This window comes from Hypanus sabinus, chromosome 13 (assembly GCF_030144855.1).
Source record: "Hypanus sabinus isolate sHypSab1 chromosome 13, sHypSab1.hap1, whole genome shotgun sequence".
Taxonomy (NCBI): domain Eukaryota; kingdom Metazoa; phylum Chordata; class Chondrichthyes; order Myliobatiformes; family Dasyatidae; genus Hypanus; species Hypanus sabinus.
The window spans coordinates 58,754,722-58,777,852 of record NC_082718.1 but is presented as its reverse complement, the minus strand read 5'-3'; the positions used below and the strand labels follow the sequence as shown (position 1 = coordinate 58,777,852).

The 23,131-nt window shown below is 43.3% G+C and overlaps 1 protein-coding gene across 1 annotated transcript in view; it reads right to left on the bottom strand.

Moving 5' to 3' along the window:
* lrmp (lymphoid-restricted membrane protein) overlaps window positions 1-23,131 on the bottom strand; it is a 223,699-nt gene that overhangs the window by 82,913 nt on the left and 117,655 nt on the right. The window lies entirely within an intron of this gene.

The following is a 23,131-nucleotide window of genomic DNA, read 5'->3' as shown; positions in this document are numbered from 1 at the left end:
GTGTAGCTGTGCGTTCAGTCTAGGTTATGACTTTTTCTATCATTTGATTGAGACCACACTGGAGTAACATTTTTGGAAAGTTTCCAAGCCTATTACTGAATACTCAATCCTCCCTTTTATTACGGCACATCAGCCCAAGCCAATATGAGACTGTAAAAGGCTTTGGCGAGCCATGTACAGTGTTGGTCTCCTTATTTCAGGATGTTAGTGTGTTCAGAGAGGTTTACTGCATTGACACATGGAATAGCTGAGAATACCCTGAATGGAGATGTTGGATAAGGCTTGCTAGATAAGGTGCCCCGATAGCGCAGAGGTTAACTTGACGCTGTTACAGCTTGAGGAATTGGAGTTTGGAGCTCAGTTCCGGCATCCTCTGCAGGAAAGTTTTTCTGTTCATCCTGATTTCCTCTGGGTGCTTCAATTTCCTCCCACAGTCCAACGATGTACCGGTTAATTGGCCATTGCGAATTGTCCTGTGATGAGGCTAGTGTTAATTCAGTGGGATGTTGGGTAGCACAGCTCAGTGGGCTGGAATGGTCTGTTTCCACACCATAGATAAAATGTACTGAGGGGGGAGATTAGAAAGCACATGATCTTGAAGGCGTCTTGACAGATTGGATGGGAGAGGGAGGGACAGTGGTGCAGTTAGCAGATCTACTACCTCAGTATTGTAATGATATAGGTTCAATCCCTATTCTTGAGGGATGCCTTACTGGAGTTTGCTTGCTCCCCCGCGATTTCCCTGGGTGCCTCAGATGCCACTCTAATCCCAAGATTTTCTCTCACAGGCTTCGAGTTTCCTCAAGGGTAGTGGAATTTCTTTTTAAATACAGATAACTTGATACACATTTGCTATAGAACAGGTTAAGAGGTTACTGTGAGCAGAGGACCAGGCACTATCATACAGAATGGTGGGGTAGACTAGAAGGGCTGAGTGGTCTCCTTCTGCTCCCCAATCTCTGCACTCATTTTCCAGGAGCTGCATCCCAGCATCAGGACACTACATGGAATTGCAGGAAAGAACTTTCCAAGTGGGATGGCCCACTGAAACACACAAAATGCCAAAGGAACTCAGCAGGTCGGGCAGCATCTGAGGAGGGAAATGAAGAGTTGATGTTTCAGGCCAAGACTCTTCATCAGGACTCAGCCTGAAGTGTCAACTGTTTAGTTGCTCCCCACAGATGCTGCTTGACCTGCTGGGGACCTCCAGCATTATGTAGGAATTGCTCAAAAGTTCCAGCACCTCAGCATCTTGCATCTCCGTGGCCTGTTGAAAGAAGTACGATCACCAGCCTTCTATCTAGAAGTGCCCATTCTACATGGGATCCGAGACTGATCCAGCAGCCCAAACCATTACTCTCAAAACAGCTTGGTCAACGAGTGAGTGTCTACACGAACCACCCTCAGCAGCTCCCAGCTTCCCGGTGGGGGGGGGGGGCAGGTGGGGGGGAAGAAATCGATGAAGATAGAAGGTAGAGATTGGGTCCTCCTGCACAAAAGGTACAAGAAAGACAGTAAAATTAAACTGACACTTTTGAAATAAAAATTTTCAGCAAAATAACAAGTTGATTAAACAGATCCCAGAGGACAAGTGTTCACACAAAGAGAATGGCAATGGTTGTGTTCATTAGGGCACAAGAGGCTAGCTGATTTTATGCTGAACTTTGTATTTGCAACAATCATAAGAAATCTCCCACCTTGCTTTTACTCAATGTTACAAACAAATGTATACGAGGTTAAAGTTCACATTAATAGACAGAGAATTAGCATTGAAGTTACAATGACATCAAGAGTGTGTGTATTAATTGACTAAACAAATGCAATTAGGTACATTTGGATTCTCAATTAGTCATAAGTGATCATAAAGTATGATTGTGTTTCACTTCTTTTTAAAAGCAGAGCTGAACTCCGTTCACAAAGAACTGCAATAAAGCTGTCATGTTCACTCTGCTTAAGCACTTAGATATATATAGGTGAGGTATAGAGGACGTACAGGGGTGAGATATGCCAACTAGTGGAGTGGTGTTGTAGCATCAACCTTGTACTCAATGTCAGTAAGACGAAAGAGCTGATTGTGGACTTCAGGAAGGATAAGATGAAGGAATACATACCAATCCTCATACAGGGATCAGAAGTGAAGAGAGTGAGCAGTTTCAAGTTCCTGGGTGTCAAGATCTCCGAGGACCTAACCTGGTCCCAGCATATCGATGTAGTTATAAAGAAAGCAAGACAGTGACTATACTTCATTAGGAGTTTGAAGAGATTTGGTATGTCAACAAATACACTCAAAAACTTCTATAGATGTACCATGGAGAGCATTCTGACAGGCTGCATCACTGTCTGGTATTGGGAGGGGGGGCTACTGCACAGGACCGAAAGAAGCTGCAGAGGGTTGTAAATTTAGTCAGCTCTGTCTTGGGTACAAGCCTACAAAGTATCCAGGACATCTTCAAGGAGCGGTGTCTCAGAAAGGCAGCGTCCATTATTAAGGACCTCCAGCACAGAGGGCATGCCCATTTCTCACTGTTACCATCAGGTAGGAAGTACAGAAGCCTGACGGCACACACTCAGCGATTCAGGAACAGCTTCTTCCCCTCTGCCATCCGATTCCTAAATGGACATTGAGCCCGTGAACACTACCTCACTTTTAGAATATATATTTGTTTTTTGCATGATTTTAATCTATTCAATGCATGTATGCTGTTATTTTTTTTACTTCTTCTATATTATGTATTGCTGCTGCTGTAACAAATTTCATGACACATGCCGGTGATAATAAACCTGATTCTGATTATACTGTCCCAATACAGGCAAATGGGATCAGTGTAGATTTTTCATGTACATGGTGAGCTGAAGGGCTGGTTGATGTGCTGTGAGATCGAAGCCAAATTTGAGGGTACAGTCATCAGAAAAGGTCAGTTTGATGCCTTCGAGACAGAGCGGGTAGGGTTGATGTGCAGTTCTTTCAAGTAATCTTTAGTTGAACAGGTGCTCAGAAAAATTCTCCTTGTGGGGAGCTCAATGTGGATTATAAGCAGGGCAGGCAGTAATCCTGGAGAGACCTCCCTCTCAGGGGAGAAGACGGAACATGGCACAAAACAAAGTGCTGGAAATATGGAGTCAGTCAGGCAGCATCTGCAGCTAGAGAAATTGTTGCTGTCTCAAGTCAATGATTTTTCATCAGAACTGCTTCCCTCTCCACATATCTGCCTGACCTCCTCAGTATTTGCTGCACTTGGTTTTAGTTCAGGAATTCCAGAGTCTGTCGTTTCATTTTGTTTTCAATTACAGGGCAGCATAGTAGTGTATACAAGTTGGGATATTACATTGCTGTTGTACTAGTCATCGGTGAGACGGCACTTGTCTACAGCTTTGGTTACCCACTTATAGGAGAAACGTGGTTAAACTAGAAAGAAGGCAGAAGAAATTTATGTGGATGTTATGTGGATGTTGCTGGTATTAAAGGGCCTGTGTTGTAGTGAAGAGGTTGACCAGGCTTGGTCTTTATGCCCTGGAATGTACGAGAACGAGGGGCAAACATACAGAAACGTTTAAGATTATCAGAGACATAGACAAGTCTTTTCCCCAAGGTAGGGAAATCCAATGATCAGGGCATAGATTTAGAGTAAGGGGGAGGTTTTAAAAAGTATGCAAGGAGCAGCTGTTTGCAACACATCATGCAGTGAGGAAATGGAACAAGCTGCCAGAAGAAGTGGTTGAGGCAGGTTCAAGAGCACTTGGATTGGTATATGGAGGAATATGGACTGAACAGGGGAAATTGGAACCAGCTGACTGAGCACCATGGTTAGCTTGTACTGGTTAGGCAGAGGGTCTGTATCCATGCTGGCTCCACAGCATAGAGTGGTTGAGGTGAATAGAAAAGGGAATTGGTAGTTTGAGAGAGACATGAAGAAATAAGAAGCTGGATGGAAGCAGTTCATGTGGAACATCTTCACCAGGGAAAACAACAAGATGATCGCTTTCAGCTAGTCCTATTCATGCAGTGCAAATTTATGCAAAATGTTTATATACAAGTGAACACTTGCAGTCAAAGCTACTTGATGTACCCTTTTGGGCCTCTAATGCAAGAGTTACGAGGATGAGGAGCAGCCTAATATTTGAGTGTTTGATGGTTCTGGGCCTGTACTTGTTGGGATTAGAAGAATGGGGAAGGTGGGGGAGGGGGGGTTCTCATTCTCATTAAAGACCTAAATACAGTGAACATGGAGAGGATGTTTCCAGTAATGGGGGAGAGTCTAGAACTAGAGGGCATTGGCTCAGGATAAAAGGGTGTTCCTTTACAACAGAAACTAAGAGGAATTTCATTAGCCAGAGGCTGATGAATTTGGAATTCACTAACAGAGATGGCTGTGGAAGCTAAATCATTGGGTATTTTTAAAGTGGAGGGTGATATGTTCTGGATTAGTAAGGGTACCAAAAATTACAGAGAGAAGGCAGGGGATTAGGGTTGAGAGGGATAATAAGTCAGCCATGATTGAGTGGCAGAGCAGACTCCATAAGACCATGAGGTCTGGGAGTAGAAATCGGCCTTTGGGTCGATCGAGTCTGTTCTGCTATTCCAACATGATTGATTTATTATCCCTCTCCATTGAGAAATCCTAATCCTTGTGCGCCTGGCTCATCAGGTGATTATTCCTGCTAATTCAGCAGGGTTACACACACAAAATGCTGGAGGAACTCGGCAGGCCAGGCAGCATCGATGGGAAAGAGTAAACAGTTAACATTTCAGGCCGAGACCCTTCATCAGGATTGGGAAATAAAGATGAGAAGTTAGAGCAGGAAGATGGGGGGAGGGGAGGAAGATGCATCAGGTGGTAGGGACCTGGTCCTGTTGTCCCTTTAAAGGCCATCACAGCACAGTTGTTGTACCACCCTTTTAACATGCTGCAAGATCAATCTAACCCTTCCCTCCTACATAGTCTTTATCATCCATGTGCCTCTCTAATTTCTTAAGTGTTTCTGATGTATCTACCTCTCCCATCACCCCTGGCAGGGCATTCTACATACCCAACACTGTAAAAGACTTGCCTCTGATATCCCATTTATACTTTCCTCTTATCATCTCAAAATTATGCCCCTGCGTATTAGTTATTTTCGCCCTGGGAAAACTTCTCTGGTCAACCACTTGATCTATACCTCTTATCACCTGTATTCCTCTGTCAAGTCACATCTCATCCTCCTTCACTCTAAAGAGAAAAGCCCGAGTTTGCTCAACCTGTCCTCAGAAGTCATGCTCCCTAACCCAGGCAGCACCCTGATCAATCTCCTCTCCACCCTCTCTAACCCAGGCAGCACCCTGATCAATCTCCTCTCCACCCTCTCTAACCCAGGCAGCACCCTGATCAATCTCCTCTCCACCCTCTCTAACCCAGGCAGCACCCTGATCAATCTCCTCTCCACCCTCTCTAACCCAGGCAGCACCCTGATCAATCTCCTCTCCACCCTCTCTAACCCAGGCAGCACCCTGATCAATCTCCTCTCCACCCTCTCTAACCCAGGCAGCACCCTGATCAATCTCCTCTCCACCCTCTCTAACCCAGGCAGCACCCTGATCAATCTCCTCTCCACCCTCTCTAACCCAGGCAGCACCCTGATCAATCTCCTCTCCACCCTCTCTAACCCAGGCAGCACCCTGATCAATCTCCTCTCCACCCTCTCTAACCCAGGCAGCACCCTGATCAATCTCCTCTCCACCCTCTCTATGACTTCCACATCCTTCCTAAAATGAGACAACCAGACTGAACATAATAAATGTTTTCTAACCAGGGTTTGAAAAAAGTAATTCAACATTAAATCGTGGCTCTTGAACTCAGTTCCCCAACTACTGAAGACCACTTTATCATATACCTTCATAATAACCTAGCAACATGTGTGGCAACCTTCAGAGATGAGACCATAAGATATTGGAGTAGAATTAGGCCATTTGGCCCATTGAGTCTGCTCCACCATTTCATCATGGCTGATCCGATGTTCCTCCCTGTCCTAATCTACTGCCCTCTCCCCATATCTCTGCATGGCTTGACCAATCAAGAATTTATCAGATCTGCCTTAAATATACATAAAGAGCCTGTGACAAAGAATTCCACAGATTCACCATTCCCCGGCTAGGTTTCAATTAGGTCAGCCCTCACTCTTCAGAATTCTAGTGAGTACAGGGCCAGAACCATCAAATGCTGTTCAAATGACAAGACATTTAAACCTGGAATAATTTTTGTGAACTCTTTTGAACCATCTTAAGTTTCAGCACATTCTTTTTAAGATACCCCCAAAACTGCTCAATACTCCATGAGGCCTTACCAGTGCTTTATAAAGTCTCAACATGACATCCTTGTCTTTATATTCTAGTCCTCTTGATATGAATGCTAACATCGTATTTGTCTTCCTCATCACAGACTCAACCTGAAAATTTACGTTTAGGGAATCCTGCACAAGGACTCCCAAGTCCTTTTGCATCTCATTTTTTTTGTATTTTCTCAATTTAGAAAATAGTCAAACCTTTTATTTCTTCTACCAAAGTGTATGACCGTACACTTCCCAACACTGTATTCCATCTGTCATTCCTTTGCCCATTCTCCTAATCTGCCCAAATCCTTGTGTGGCCTTTCTACTTTCTCAAAAATACCTGCCCCTGCACCTACCTTCATAGCGTCTGCAAACTTTACAACAAAGCCATCAACTCCTTCATCCAAATCATTGACATATAATGTAAAAAGATTGTTGCAGCACAGACCCCTGGGGAACACCACCAGTCACAAGCTGACAACCAGAAAAGGCTCCCTTTATTCCCATGCTTTGCCTCCTGCCAATCAGCCTCTGCTTTATCCCTGCTTGAATCTTTCCTGAATTACCATGGGCTCATAGCTTGTTAAGTAGCCTCATGTCAAGCACCTTGTCAAAGGCCTTCTGAAAACCCAAGTACACCACATTTACTGATTATCTATGCTACTTTGCTATTTCTTCAAAGAATTCCAACAGATTTGTCAGGCAAGATTTTGCCTTGAGGAAACTATTCTGTCCTCTGCCTCCAAGTACCCTGAGACCTCATCCTTGATAAATTGACTCCAACATCTTCCCAACTACTGTCAGAACGACTGGCCTGTAGTTTCCTTTCTTCTGCCTCTCTCCCTTCTTGAAGAGCGGAGTAATATTTACAATTTCCCAATCTTCCAGAACCTAGAAATTCTTGAAAGATCATTACTAATGCCTCCACGATCTCTTCAGCCACCTCTATCCCCAGCCAGCCTGGGATGTACACCACCTGGTCCAGGTGACTTACCTACCTTCAGACCTTTCAGTTTCCCAGGAACCTTCTCTCAAGTAATGGTAACTTCACACACTTTATGTCCTCTGACACCGGGAACCTCCACCATACTGCTTGTGTTTTCTACAGTGAACACTGGCATAAAATACTTATTCAGTTCATAAGCCATTTCATTATCCCCCCATTATTACCTCTTCTGCATCATTTTCCAGCAATCCAATATCCACTCTTGCTTCTCTTTTACACTTCATGTGTTTGAATAAACTTTTAGTATCCTCTTTAATATTATTGGCTAGCCTACCTTTGTATTCCATCTTTATGACTTCTTGTTAGTTTTTAAAAGCTTTCCAATCTTCTAACTACCCACTAATTTTTGCTTTATTATATGTCCTCTCTTTGGCTTTGACTTTTCTTGTTAGCCTCGGTTATGTCATCATTCCTTTAGAATACTTTGTTTTCTTTGGGATGTATATATCCTTTGCCTTCTGAACTTTCATATATTTCAGCTATTGTTGCTGTACCATCATCCCTGCTAGTGTTCTTTTCCAATCAATTCTGGCCAACTCCTCTCTCATGGCTCTGTAATTCCCTTTACTCCACTGAAATACTGATACATCTGACTTCAACTTCTCCTCAAATTTCAGGGTGAAAATGATCATATTATCTTCACTCGCTAAGGGTCCTTTTAGCTTAAGCTCTCTTGTCAATTCTGGCTCATTGCACAACACCCAATCCAGAATAGTTGATCCTTTAGTGGGCTCAACCATGAATTGCTCTAAAAAGCCATCTTGAAAATCCCCCTCTTGGAATCCAGCACCAATCTGATTTTCCCCAATCTACCTGCATACTGAAATGCCCCATGACTATTGTAACATTGCCCATTTGACATGCATTTTCTATCTCCCATTGTAATTTGTAGACTACATCCTTACTTTATTTGGGGGTCTGTATACAATTTCGATCAGGGTCTTTTTACCCTTTGCAGTTCCTCAGCTCTATGCACAATGATTCAACACCTTCTGATCCTATATCACCTCTTTCTAATTATTTTTTTTAACCCAGAGCAATGCTGCCGCTCCCTCTGCCTTCCTGCCTGTCCTTTTGATACAATATGTATCCTTGGACATTAAGCTCCCCACTACAATCTTTCTTCAGCCAGGATGTAATGATGCCTACCGCGTCATACATGCCGATCTCTACCTGTGCTGCAAGTTCATCTACCTTATTCTGTATACTGCACGCAAATATCACACCTTCAGTCCTTTTCAATTCTCACCCTTTTCAATTTTGTCTGCCTTTTCCATTGCAATTCACCCAGTTGATAACAATTTTGCCCTATCAATAGCCTCTCCTCACTACATATTACACGTGTTTGTAAACCAGCTACCTGAACTTCAGCACTATCACTTCAGTTCCCACCCCCTTGCAAATTAGTTTAAACCCTCCTGAACAACTCTACCTGCAAGGATATTGGTCTGCCCCGGGTTTAGCTGCAACCTATCCCTTTCGTACAGGTCATACCTTCCCTAGAAGAGATCCCAAAGATCCATAAATCTGAACCCCTACCCCCTACACCAGTGATTCAGCCATGCATTCACCTGCCATATCATATTCTTATCCTCACTGGCACATGGCACAGGCAACAATCCAGAGATTACCATCATTAAGGTCCCATCTCACAGCTTTCTATCTAGTTCCCTGAAGACTCTTGTCAGGGCCTCATCTTCTCTACCCATGTCATTGGTGCCAATATGTACCAAGACTTCTGGCTGCTCACCCTCCCCCTTGAGAATGCCACGGACCCAGTCTGAGACATTCTTGATCCTAGCACCAGCTGGACAACATATCTCTATTGTGTCCACAGAACCTCATCTCCTCTCCTCTGAGTGAAGAATTTCTATCAACACTACAGTCCTCTTTGCCTCTCTGCTCTTGAGTCACAGCACCAGACTCAGTGCCAGAGACCCAGTCACTGTGGCTCCCCCCGGGAGATCATCCCCTCAACAGTATCTAAAATTGTATACTTATTAAGTGGAATGGCCAGAGGTGTACTCTGCACTGGCCGTGCATTTCCCTTCCTTCTCCTGACAGTCCCTGGTTACCTGTCTCCTGCATTTAGGGATGTCTACATCCCTATAGCTGTCTGTTACCTCCTCATTCTCCCAACTGAGCCAAAGATCATTCAGCTGCAGCCTCAGTTCCTTAAAACATTCTCTCAGGAGCTGCAGCTGGATGTACCTGGTGCAGATGTGTTTTTCCAGGAGAGTGATGGTCTCCCAGACTTCCTACATCCCACATACACAGACAAACCACTGCCCCTGGAGCCATTCACACTAAACTACTATGCCTTACTTTGATCTATGGATTTGGATCCCGGATCCCTCTGTTCCTCCACACTGTTGATAACCTACTTAAAACCAACCGGAAAAAATTATTGCAATACTATGCAACATCTTTGAAAAAAGTGATTCCAGTATGTCTGGCTATTAACAGAATAATATTTAAGAGTCTTGAAAATCCAGCACAACTGAAATCTCAAGCATGATGATTTATTGAAGTTTTGCTCGATATTACGCAGATACATACCCAATAGCCACTGCAGTGCACAGGCCTGGCAGGGATTACTTCAAGAACAGGAAGATTGACTCATGCTGTGGCTTTGTGTAACCTTTTGATTTCCGTCCCACAATCTCTCACACAGATAACATACAATGCTGTCTTAACACTAGCTGCATTTATTAGAGTGGTTTACATTTATTAGATCAGCGCTTGTTCTTAAATAGATTCTTGTAGTTTTTTGTTCCCAGAAGGGGTGTGAGAAGCTGGGAATGGAGAACAATTGCGTAGTGATTAGCACAATGCTTTACAGTCGAGGTGACTGGGGTTCAATTCCCGCTGCTGCCTGTTAAGGAGTTTGTACGTTCTCCTTGTCACCATGTGGGTCCTCCAGGTGCTCTGGTTTCCTCCAGAAGTCCAAAGACATACCAGTTGGTAGGTTAATTGGTCATTGTAAATTGTCCAGTGCTTTGGCTAGGACTAAATCAGGGAATTGCTGGGCACGTGACTTGAAGGAGCAGAAAGGCCTATTCTGTCCTGTATCTCAATGAAATTTAAAAAAAAGGACATTTGAACATCAACTCATCCAACAAGAGTGTGTCTATTGTTGACTGAACAGCGTACTTTGGGACTGGAACTACTCTGAGCTCTGAGATTTCAACAGCCTCCAAATAAATGCATATAGACACCCACTCACCACTGGATCTGTGTGGATGCAATGCACACTATCTGCAAATTACACTGCAGCAAAGTGCTTCCAAAATCTTCACTTGGGAGGACAAAGGCAGTGAACATCTAGGATCACAACTATCTACAAGTTCCCACTCTGAACAACCCAGGAGAACAACCATCATCTTTGGGCCAGTATTCGCCAGTCTAGCTACTTTACCCAAAGCTCTGTGGGACCACCTCCATCACATAGACTACAGTTTCTAAGAATGTGGCCTATTGCCATCAATGCCAAGGTATTTTGTTGGGGGGTGGGCAATAAATGCTGGTCTTCAACACTTGTTGGCCACATACTGAACATAAATATTTGGAGGGCCTTTCACAGAGTGAACAGACCTGGATGGTACAATGTCAGCATGCCATTGGTGATTAAGTGCAGGAAACAGACATTTCACAATAATGGTAGGCCATAAAAATAAACCCCTTCGAAGAGATCACCACAGCCTGGGTGTGGGTGCAAGCAGTGTGCAGAGAGCTCCGATCACAGAGTGAGGACAGATGTTCCCGCAGTACCTTGCAGCTTCCACTGACAACCGTCTAGAGAGAGTTGGAGCTGCCATCTCACTTACATAAAAGTCCAATAAAATGCGAGGTGATAAAATCTGGTTATCAGCTTTGGGCTCCAGATTATGGAGGGATTTTCTGAAAATTCATTTTCCAAATTATTCTTGGTGTTTCAGCTTTTGACCCGTTTTGAAGTCTTGCAGACTGCTAGTTTACACAGGATCTACAACACTGCTCCAATAACCCATGTCTGACCCCAGCTTCTCACATCTATACATTCCTTCTGTCACCTGTACTTATCGGGTTACCACCTTAATGATAGCCACTGATCATCTGCCACAGAGAAACAAGGGATTCTGCAGATGCTGGAAATAAGTCTTGACGAAGAGCCTTGGCCTGAAACATCTGTTTATTTCCCTCCACAGATCCTGCCTGACCTGCTGAGTTCCTCTAGTATTTTGTGTGTGTTATCATCAATTACTACTATAGGTGATATACAGTAACCAGCAATGGGGCTACATTTCACCTGCATTTCTGACTGGATTTACTAACAATCATTCCAGCTGGAGATTGAACTTTGATTCCTGAAGCCACCAAACCAATTGGAAATGTCTCCACTGCTACCTGAAGAAATTAATCTGCAATGTTAGGGACCAGAGATCATATCACTCCACTTAATGAAAACAAAAGTGGCTCACCTAAACAATCCATCCTGATTGCTATTCTCTCCAAAGATCTGGTATTATCTTGTATATTGTAGCTTACACTCCTATTTTTTACGACAAGGCTACCCAGAACTGCTCACTGGATTTCAATGGCATTCCAGTTCCTGGAAGGCCTTTACTTCAATCATTCTGAAAAAATTAGCAACCCAGGGGCAAACCAGTCTCTGTTGCTGTGTGTGGAATTTACACGTTCCACCTGAGTTTCCTCCAGGTGTTCCCATTTCTTCCCACGCCCCAAAGTGTAGGTCAGTCTGTAAATGGACCTAAATGTTTGGGTGAGTGGCAGAATTTGAGAATGTGGGGAATATCATGTAAATAGGTGCTCGATAGTCTCTGTGGACTCAGAGTGCTGAAGGGTACACTTCTTTGATATGTGACTATGACTATGAAAAGCTAAGTTTAAATGTCTGAGAGCGACACAAGATACTGCAGATGCTGAAATTCAGAGCACCACAGAAGAGATTCTGCAGAAACTAAGTGGGTCAGGTAGCATCTGTGAAGGGAAGTTTCGAGATGAGACCCTTCATCTGTACAGCGGTTGACTTTCCATTTTGTCTACAAATGCTGTCTGAGCTATCGTTTCTCCAGCATCTCTTGAGTGTTGCTTGTAAGTGTCGCACAATTTAACCCTTTCATTCCCCTTGACCAAGGAGGGGATGGATGGCCAACTTGACTGGCAGTAATGGAGGATAATTCAATGATAGTTGCTGCAGGGAAGACCGGCATTTCAGAAGAGCCTTAATGCTTAGAACGCTCTCTGCCAACGTGCTATTATCTGAACTGCAGTCACAAATATTGAACAATGTTACCCAGCCACGGCCCTGTGAACAACAAAACTAAAAATCTTTGATGATGCAGGTGCCTCAGCCTGCATTCTTGTCTAAACCCCCTTTTCTAGGGCTGGGAGGCAGCCTCTACGGAAGGAAATAAATAACCTTTCAGGTCAACACCTACAGGAAGAGTCCTCATGAAGGATCATGTTGACTGTTAACCACTCCACGGATGCTGCCTGATCTGCCAAGTTCCTCCAGCATTCTCTGTATGTTGCTCAAAAGTTATAGCATCTGCAGAATCGTGTGATTTTGTGTGGGAACAGCTTTTATGCCAACTGAACTGGCAAGCTGTGCCTCCAAAATATGGAGATTATTTATTTATTGAGATACAGCGTTGAGTTGTCCCTTCCAGCCCTTTGAGCCACAGCATTCAGCAGCCCCTGATTTAACCCTAATCTAATCAACTGGTAGATCTTTGGACTGTGGGTGGAAGCTGAGGCACCCAAAGGAATGCCATGCAGTCCTGGGGAGAATGTACAAACTCCTTACAGACAGTTGCAGGAACTGAACACAGGCCACTGGTACCGTAAGGCACTATGGTAACCAATAGATTACCATGCCACCCCAGAAGAGCAATGAAATAGACAATGGTTAATCCGTCAGTAACATGGCCACTTAACCTTTGCCCTCAAACTGCCATTCAACATTGCATCTTCTGCTCTTGAAACCCTCAGTACAATTACCTAACCAAAGTCCACTATCAGAGACCTCAAAGATTAGTCTTTATTGGGAAGTGTGTTCCTGATCCACTCCCTTTAGAGGAAAAAAGTGCTGCTTGGTAAATTCAGAATTGTCAAGCTTCAAATTAGCATTGTGTGCAGTTGCCCCAGACAGCAATTACCTGTGATGGATCTGGTGGGCAAGGAGAGTCAAAAGTGCTTCCTGGTGATCTCAGCATTAATGGAACTTGAGGTCAAAGAAGTCTCTCCCTGTTGGTACAGCTGACTGCTGCTCCACCCGGTATCACAGGGAATCAGGACCCTCAGCCAGAGGTTCAGATGAACATAGAGGAAGTCTGGTCCCTACGCAGTGTCAGGTTAGTACTCAGGATCCGAACCCTAACTAGGTGGAGATTCCTTGTAGGTATCTGGGCAGGGCCAGAAGGAGTGGACCCTGATTATGAAAAGATATGGTACATTCCAAAGTATATTCATTATCACATTATCATATATATATATTATCACATATATACATATATATAGTATGTCACCATATACCACCCTTTTTCATTTTTCAGACATTCACTGTAGAACAAAGAAATACAATAGAATCAATGAAAAGATACCAAAGATTGACAAATAACCAGTATGCAAAAAGATGTCAAACTCCACAATTACAAAAATAATACTAAATATTGAATTTTGAGCACAAGTTGTGAAGGAAGAGTAATTCATAACCAGTGGGGAGTAAAGATCACCAACAGTCTTTACCCCATGCCACAACCAGGAAAACTCACCAGCTCCTCTCCTTCCTCAAGAGAATAAAGAAATTTGGCATGACCCCTTTGACCCCAAGCAAGTTTAGTTTTATTGTTGTATCATAGGAAGCATCATATTTGGATGCATCACGGCTTGATATGGCAAATGCTCTGCCCATGACACCAAGAAACTAAAGATCTGTGGGGGTGGAGGATGGGGAACACAGCTCAGCACATCATGGAAATCAGTCTCCTCTCCAAGGGGCCATGTCTACACTTCCGCTAGCATAATCAAAGACCACAGCCAGTCCAGTCAACGACTCTTCATCCGCCTCCCATTGGGCAGAAGGAAAAAAGGCCTGAAAGCATGCATCACCAGGCTCAAGGGCAGTTTCTATTCCATCCTTTAAGATTACTAAATGTTTCCTAGTGCAGCAAGATGGATTCATGACCTTGCAATCTACCTTGATAGAGCTTTGCACCTTACCATACTAGCACTTCACTTTCCCTGTACCGAAACACTTTATTCTGCATTCCATTAAAGTTTCATTTGTACTCTTGTAATGAATTGATCTGTATGGAATGAAGGCAAGTTTATCTTCTCTGCCTCAGTTCATGTGACAATAATAAATTAATTCACCCCATTCTCCTCCCTCCCATCTAGGTCACCCTCACTGCAACCAGGTCCATACCAATCACAATCCCTGTCAGGGAGGTGAAGTGGAATGTAGATTCTGACAATTGGGCAGCCTAGGTTCTCCCAGGGCTTGTACTCTTGACAGGACAATCCATCCTCAGTGTAAAGCAACATGGGAGGCAGCAGAGATGATGCGTGATGTGCCATGCAGACGTAGTGAGCATTAACTAACTCTCAGGATTCTGGCTGGGGCACTTGAACAACACAAAATGCTGGAGGAACTCAGCAGGTCACACTGCATTTACGGAGCAGAATAAACAGTCAATGTTTTGCACTGAAGCCCTTCGTTAGGACTGAAGAGGAAGGGGGAAGAAGCCAGAATAAGGTGGGGGAGGGGACCATGTATAGGCTGGGGTACAGTGAACTCCTGAACCATGCACAGGGATGCTCAACACCAAGTTGCCTATCAAAGTTCAAAGTAAAATTTATCATCAAAGTACATATATGCCACCATGTACAACCATGGGATTCATTTCTTGTGTGGATACTCAAGAAATTTATAGAATAGTAGCTGAAGATCAGAGTGCAATAAATGCAAATATAGATAACAATACATAATGAGAACATGAGATAGCAAGATAAAGTAAGATCATTGGTTGTGTACGTCTTATGTAGATGTTCTCAATGCTTGGAAGAGCTTTACCCAACATGTACTGGGCCAAATCCACCACCTTTTGTAGGATTTTCTGTTCATTGGTGTTTCTATACCAGGCCATTATAAAGTCATATACTCTCCACTACACATCTAAAGAAGTTTGTCAAAGTTTTAGATGTCATGCCAAGACTCCACAAAATCTTAAGGAAGTAGAGGCGCTGTTGTGCTTTCTTTGCAAATGCACTTGTGTTGGGTTCAGGACAGATCTTCCAAAATAGTAACACCCAGGAATTTAAAGTTGCTAACCCTCTCCACCTCTGATAAGGACTGGGTCATAAACCTCTGGTTTCCCTCTCCTAAAGTCTATAATAATTCCTTGGTCTTGTTGACATTGAATGACAAGTTGTTGTTATGACACCACTCAGCCAAATTTTCAATCTCCCTGCTGTATGCTGATTCATCACCACTTTTGATTCAGCCTACGACAGTGGTGTCTTCAACAAACTTGAATATGTCATTGGAACAGTCACAGGTGTAAAGTGAGTAGAACAGAGAGCCAAGCACACAGCATAGTGTCGCACCTGTGTAGATGGAGATCGTGGAGGAGATGTGGCTGCAAACCAACCACTCATGAAACAAAGATGCCAAAATATCTGCTGCTATCCAGGGAAATAGCTGTCAGATTTCCTCATGTTCCCTGTACAGCCTCACATTAGGGTCTAATAAACTGTTTATAACATTGTTTCAGTATCTCTACTTAGAACAGAAGAGTATAGCACGAACAGGCCACTTGCCCCACAATATCATGTTAACCTTTTAAGCTACTCCAAGATCAATCTAACCCTTCTGTCCAACATAGCACTCCATTTTTCTACCATCCATGTGCCTGTCTAAAAGAGTTTCTTAAATGCCCCTAATGTGTCTGTGTCTACCATAATTCCTGGCAGGGTTTTCCACACAACCCCCATACTGTTTAAAAAAATCTTACCTTTAACTTCCTTCCTATACTTTTCTCCAATCACCTTAAAATTATACCCCTTGTATTAGTCACTTCTATCATGGGAAAAAAGTCTCTGGCTGTCCACTTGATCTATGCCTCTTATTATCTTGTACACCTCTATCAAGTGCCCTCTCATCCTTCTTCACTCTAAAGAGAAAAGCCCTAGATTGCTGAACCCATCATAAGATAATCCAGGGAGCATCCTGGTAAACCTCCTCTGCACTCACTCTAAAACTTCCACATCCTTCTTTTAATAGGGTGACCAGAACTGAACAATAACAGTGTGGTCTAATCTGGGTTTTATCGAGCTGCAATATTACTTTGCGACTCTGGAATTCAATCCCCTAACTAATGAAGGCCAACACTCCATTTGCCTTCTTAACAACTCCATCAACTTCTGCAACAATTTTTGACATGTACCCTAAGATCTCTGTTCCTCCACACTAAGAAACCTGCCATTAACCCTGCATTATGCCTTCAAATTCAAGTTTCCAAAGTGAATCACTTCATAGGGTTAAACTCCATCTGCCACTTCTCAGCCCAGCTCTGCATCCTGTCAACGTCAATATCCCGCTGTAAGCCACGACAACCTTCTACACTATCCACAACAACCACCAACCCGTGTCATCAGCAAACTTACTAACCCACTCTTCCACTTCCTCATCGAAGTCATTTATTGAAAAATTGGATCTAATACACTATTAGAACAATGTTTCATTATATCTGTATTTAAGGGAAAGCAAACCCAGTGTCCACATCCAGTTCTCAATTTAACACATTTAGTTCCAGAGCTACTCAGATTGGACACATTGCTTTTGAAAAAGTTGATGTACGCCCCTCAGAAGCAAGATATGCATTAACCAGGAGACTGGGAAACACTCCCACATCTCTTCAGGACAGCAGTGGAACTCAGCAAGAGTATTTCCATATAACCATATAACAATTACAGCATGGAAACAGGCCATCTCAGCCCTACTAGTCCATGCCGAACGCTTACTCTCACCTAGCCCCACTGGCCCGCACTCAGCCCATAACCCTCCATTCCTTTCCTGTCCATATACCTATGCAATTTTACTTTAAATGACAAAATCAAACCTGCCTCTGCCACTTCTACTGGAAGCTTGTTCCACACAGCTACCACTCTCTGAGTAAAGAAATTCCCCCTTATGTTACCCTTAAACTTTTGCCCCCTAACTCTCAACTCATGTCCTCTTGTTTGAATCTCCCCTACTCTCAATGGAAAAAGCCTATTCACGTCAACTCTATCTATCCCCCTCATAATTTTAAATACCTCTATCAAGTCCCCGCTCAACTTTCTACGCTCCAAAGAATAAAGACCTAACTTGTTCAACCTTTCCCTGTAACTTAGGTGCTGAAACCCAGGTAACATTCTAGTAAATCTTCATTGAATTGAATTTCAATTGAATTTCCATTTCAATTTCAAAGCTCAATAACTGTTGTGCAATGTGTTTTGGTGACCTGATTGCATTGTTGACATGCTGATGGTACTAGCTCTAAGATGAACCTGTGACATTATGTGAGGGTGTGGTACAGCTCATGAACGACTGGAACTGAGCGCATTGACTGAGCTGTGCCTCAGGGCTGGCAGCAAGTAGTGGAAGGTAGATCAACTGATCTGAAGACCTGTGCCTGGCTACAGAATTTCTCATGGCATAGAATATTGCTTTTAGAGGCATGGCTTTTGCTGCCGAGCTCCAGGACTGTTGAGTATGTGCTTAGACAGCAAGTCGCAGAGAGATTATCCTTCCTAGCATTAGGTCCTTCGGGGGGCGGGGGGGCACTCAGCAAATGGGAAGTTGATTCAGTTACCACATCAGTTGCTGAACATGGGGACACAATGTCATTTTGCAGTGAACAGATGCTGGCTAATTCCAGGGCAATGCATCCATCCAGAGACAGAATATTCTGGGAAAAGCTTCCTGTCCTCTGCAGGATAACACTGATGTACAGGGAACCCCAGCCAGAATGCTCAAAGCTAGTTAATGCTTATCAACGGCCATCAGGAAAAGGGCCAGCTACAATCCCCATTTCCTGCTGACTAGAATTATCACAGGAGTAAACAGGTAGTCACAGGTGACATTGGACTGATAAAATTTAGTTTAATTGCACCCAAATTCCCACTTCCGAGTGACAAAGAATTTAGCACCAAGTATTCATAAGACTATAAGACAAAAGAGCAGAAGTCGGCCATGGGCCCATTGAGTCTGCTCTGCCATTTCATCATGAGCTGATCCAATCTCCCCTTTAGTCCCATTTCCTCGCCTTCTTACCATAACCTTTGATGCCCTGACTACTCAGATACCTATTAATCCCTGCCTTAAATACACCCAATGATCTGGCCTCCACTGCCACCCGTGGCAACAGATTCCATAGATTCACCACCCTCTGGCTAAAAATTTTTTTTCGCATCTCCGTTCTGAATGAGCACCCTGCAATCCTCAAGTCATGTCCTCTCGTACTAGACTCCCCCACCATGGGAAACAACTTTGCCACATCCACTCTGTCCATGCCTTTCAACATTCAAAATGTTTCTATGAGGTCCCCCCTCATTCTTCTAAACTCCAGGGAGTACAGTCAAAGAGCAGTCAAACGTTCCTCATATGTTAAACCTCTCATTCCCGGAATCATTCTCATGAATCTTCTCTGAATTCAGGTTGACTGGAACAGACAACTTGGTAAGTGTTCCAGTAGATGGCACATCAAAAGCATCCCCTCAGCGGATTGTTCTGAAGCAGCTCAGCCAGAATCGTTAACTGTTTATGCTTTTCCATAAGAAAAGCCTGGCCTGCTGAGTTCCAGCAGCATTTTGTGTGGTGTTAATGGTAAACATTGATAACAATAGGTTTGTAGTCTGTGAGGTGGGAGGGAGGGGGTTGGAGTCATCATTCTTGTTTTGGTTAAAGTGTCTCAGGTAATTTAACTACCGGTATATAGAAGACACTTAGAACAGTAAGGGCCCTTTTGGCTCATATGTTGTGCCGAACTTTTAACCTACCCTAAGATCAATTTAACCCTGCCCTCCCACATAGCCCTCACATTTTCTATCATCCATGTGCCTAGGAGTTTCTTGAATGTCTGGTATGTACCCGCCTCTACTACCACCTCTTGCGGGGCATTCTAGGCACCTATCATTCTGTGTTTAAAAAAAAACTTACATCTGACAGTCTCCCTATACTTTTCCTCCAATCACTTAAAAATTATGCACCCTTGTATTAGCCATTTCCATCACGGGAAAAAGTTTCTGGTTTCCAAATCCAATACCTCATTCTTGTACACTTCTATCACGTAAACTCTCACCATTCTTCGCTCTAAAGAGAAAAGCCCCAGCTTGCACAGCCTGTGGTCATCTTTAGAGGTGATTCACAAGATAAGGGGAGGGAATTCAATCCAGTCTGCCCAGACTGCCAATTGAGTGCTCTCCAATTTGTCCCACTTTCCAAGACTTCCATCTTTCCCTTACAAGACTGGAGGATTTAGTGCAGGAATGTGGTATTCCTATGATTTTATTGAAATGCAGGCATGGTCGCTCATAGTTTATCTTTAAAGGCCTCCACACCCTTCCTGAAAACAGTGCCTGAGGACTGAACACCTGAACCTGACCAGTTTTGGCAAGGCTCAATTCACATATTAATAAACAGAATGACTCCACAAGATTCACGGCAGGCAATGCTTCCCCACATGGTCCATTCCTTGTACTCCCCTTAAACCCACATCATTTGTTTTTTCATTGCCTTTCCCCACAATTTCATCACTTCACATTTTGTGTGGGAGATGAAAATCAACCCATCTCAATTCTGCAAACTGTGCCATATCAAACACTCTATAGTATAGGAGGTAACCAAGCCTGAGGTCTCACACCTCTAGGCTCAAGAACAGCTATTACCCTACAGGTTCGGAACCGGTGTGGACAACTTCACTCACTTCAGCACTGAACCAACTCCACAAGCTAAGGCACTACAACTTGTGTTCTCAATATTCTTTCTTCTTTAAAAAATTTTTTGCAATGACTTGTCTTTTGCATATTATTTGTTTGTCAATCTTTATTATTTAATTTTTCATAATTTCTATTGAATTCCTTTATTTTACTGTAGATGCCAGCAAGAAAATTAATCTTAGGGTAATATATGGGGACATATACGTACTTCAGATATTTACTTTGAATTTTTACTATTACCAATCACTACAGGCAAGCTAACTTAATATCTGTTAGGGTCAATGTTAGAAGTCATTGTTAAAGATAAAACAGTACAGCACTTAGAAAATTTCAAGGCAATTAAATAATGTAAATGTTTTGTGAAATAAAAATAATGTTCTGTTAGAAATTTTTGTGAAGTAAATGCTTGCTGAGGATAAAGGGAACCAGTGAATTTCTATAAATATATATTTCCAGATTGCATTTAATAAAAATGCTGTATCATAGATTGCATTAACTAAAACCTCATGATACTTATAGTAACATATTAGTGGGGACAGCAGATTACTGGTAGCTGGCTAATGAAAAATGCAAGCAGAAATAATTCTTTACTGGCAAGCTGTAACAAGTGCCACTGAAATCAGTGCTGGGTCTTCATCTGCTTACAATTTGTGGATGAAGGCAGGAATGGTAAATTTACTGTTGAAAACAGTTATGAAGAGGATAGAAATGATACAAAGGGATGCAAGTAATTAAATGTGTAGGCAAAGATCTGGCAAATGAAGTTTAAATGTGGGAACATTTTGGAGTAGTAAAATATACATACAATCTAAATGGTCTGATAAAAGACTGGTGTGTAGGGAAGGAAGTATTTTCAAGAGTAACCAAATTTTATTGCTTGTTGTGACAGGAACTACAAACAAAAGCAGACTGCACCCCAGTTACCCAGGTGTTGTTGACGCCACACCTGGAGGAGAGTGCATAGTAATGGTCTCCCTCTTAAAGATGTGATGTTCATGCGTTAGAAGCCATTCTGAGGAGGTTTACTTGTCCTGCACTTGGAATGGACAGTCTAGGTTTTTCTGTTGCAATCTAGAGGCAAGAGAGCAAACATACAATGTCCAGAGGCAGTACAACAAGAGGATATAGGGAGGACCTTTCCACTTGTAGGAGAATCTCAACTTCGATGATAAATTCCATGATGATGACGATTCCACTGATAAATAAGGGATCACCAATTTAAAACCATTATTCCAAAATTTCTTCTCTGTTGTCAAGAGTATTTTAAATTCTTCCTCAAAAGATGATGGAAACAGAATCTTTAAATATTTTAAAGCAGGGATAAACAGATGAGGTAAGGACAGTGATGAAAGGTTACTCAGGGTAGATAGGAAGGTGCTGTTGAGGTTATAACCAGGTCAATCATGATTTTATTGAATGGTGGAGAGGTCTATGCCTACTAATTTGATGGTTTCCAAGTTTTGCCGCTTCCATATCCTTCAATGTTTCTGTCTCATATGCGCAAGACCAAGTTGCTAACAAATGGCAGTGTTTCTAATACTGACCCCTGGGCAGTTCTGCACTGTACTTCCCTTCAGTAAGGTTAACCAGTGACCCCTTTTGAAAAGGAAAAGGAAAGTTTGTGACAAGAAACCCCATCTCCACACCAACTGCAGTGCCCTGAAAAAAAAACACAAGAGATTCTGCAGATGTTGGAAATCTTGGGCAACGCACACACAAACAATTACTGGAGGAACTCAGCAGGCCAGGCAGCATCAATAGAGAGGAATAGTCAATGTTTCGGCTGAGACTCTTCATCAAGGCTCGAAAGGAAGGGGGCAGAAGCCAGAATAAGATGGAGGGGAAGGGAAGGAATGCTAGCTGGCAGGGTGGGTGGGGGAGGGGCAATTATGTAAGAAACTGACAGGTGGAAGATTGAAGGAATCTGATGGGAGAGGACAACGGACTATGTGGCGGGGGGAATAGAAGGAAGGAGGCACCATGAGGCACTGGGTAGGTGTGGAGAGGAGAAAGGGAACAGAAAAAGAGAGAGGGGGAGGGGGGAGAAATTATGGGAAGTTAGAGTTTCATATTAATGCCTTCAGGTTAGAGGGTACATCAATGGAAATTGAGCTGTTGTTCCTCCAGCCTGAGTATTGCCTTATTGTGGCAGTAGAGGAGGCTATGGACAGACACGTCAGAATGGGAATAAGAAGTCAAATTGAAACGAGCGGCCATCGGGAAACTCCACTTCTTGTGGTGGACAGAGCAATGGTGTTTGGTGAAATGGTCCCCCAGTCTATGTTAGGTTTCACTGATGTAGGGGAGGCCACTCTGGGACCACCAAATGCATTAGTCGACCCTAATGGACTCACAGATGAAGTGTCCCCGCATCTGGAAGGACAGTTTGGGCCCTTAAATGGTGGTGAGGGAGGTGTAGGGGCAGGTGAAGCACTGTCCCTCAAGTGATGGGAAGATGATCAGTTGGCAGGAACAAGTATACAAAGCAGTCACAGAGGGCGATACTTGTGGAAAATGGAGAGTGAGTGTGGGAGGGAAAGATATGTTTAGAGGTGGGATGGTAGAAGTTACGGAGAATCATGTGCTGCATACAGAGGCTCTTGGGGTGGTAGGTAAGGACAAGGGGAAATCCTATCCATGTTTTGACAGTGGATGAGGTGAGGGCAGATGTAGGAGGAATGGAGAAGATGCAAGTGAGAGGAGTATTAATGGAGGTGGAAGGGAAAAGCTGTTCTTTGAATGAGGACGTCTTAGTTGATCTAGAATGGAAACCCTGATTCTGAGAACAGATGCAGCGGAGGTGTAGGAACTGACAAAAGTGAACAGCACTTTTTACAA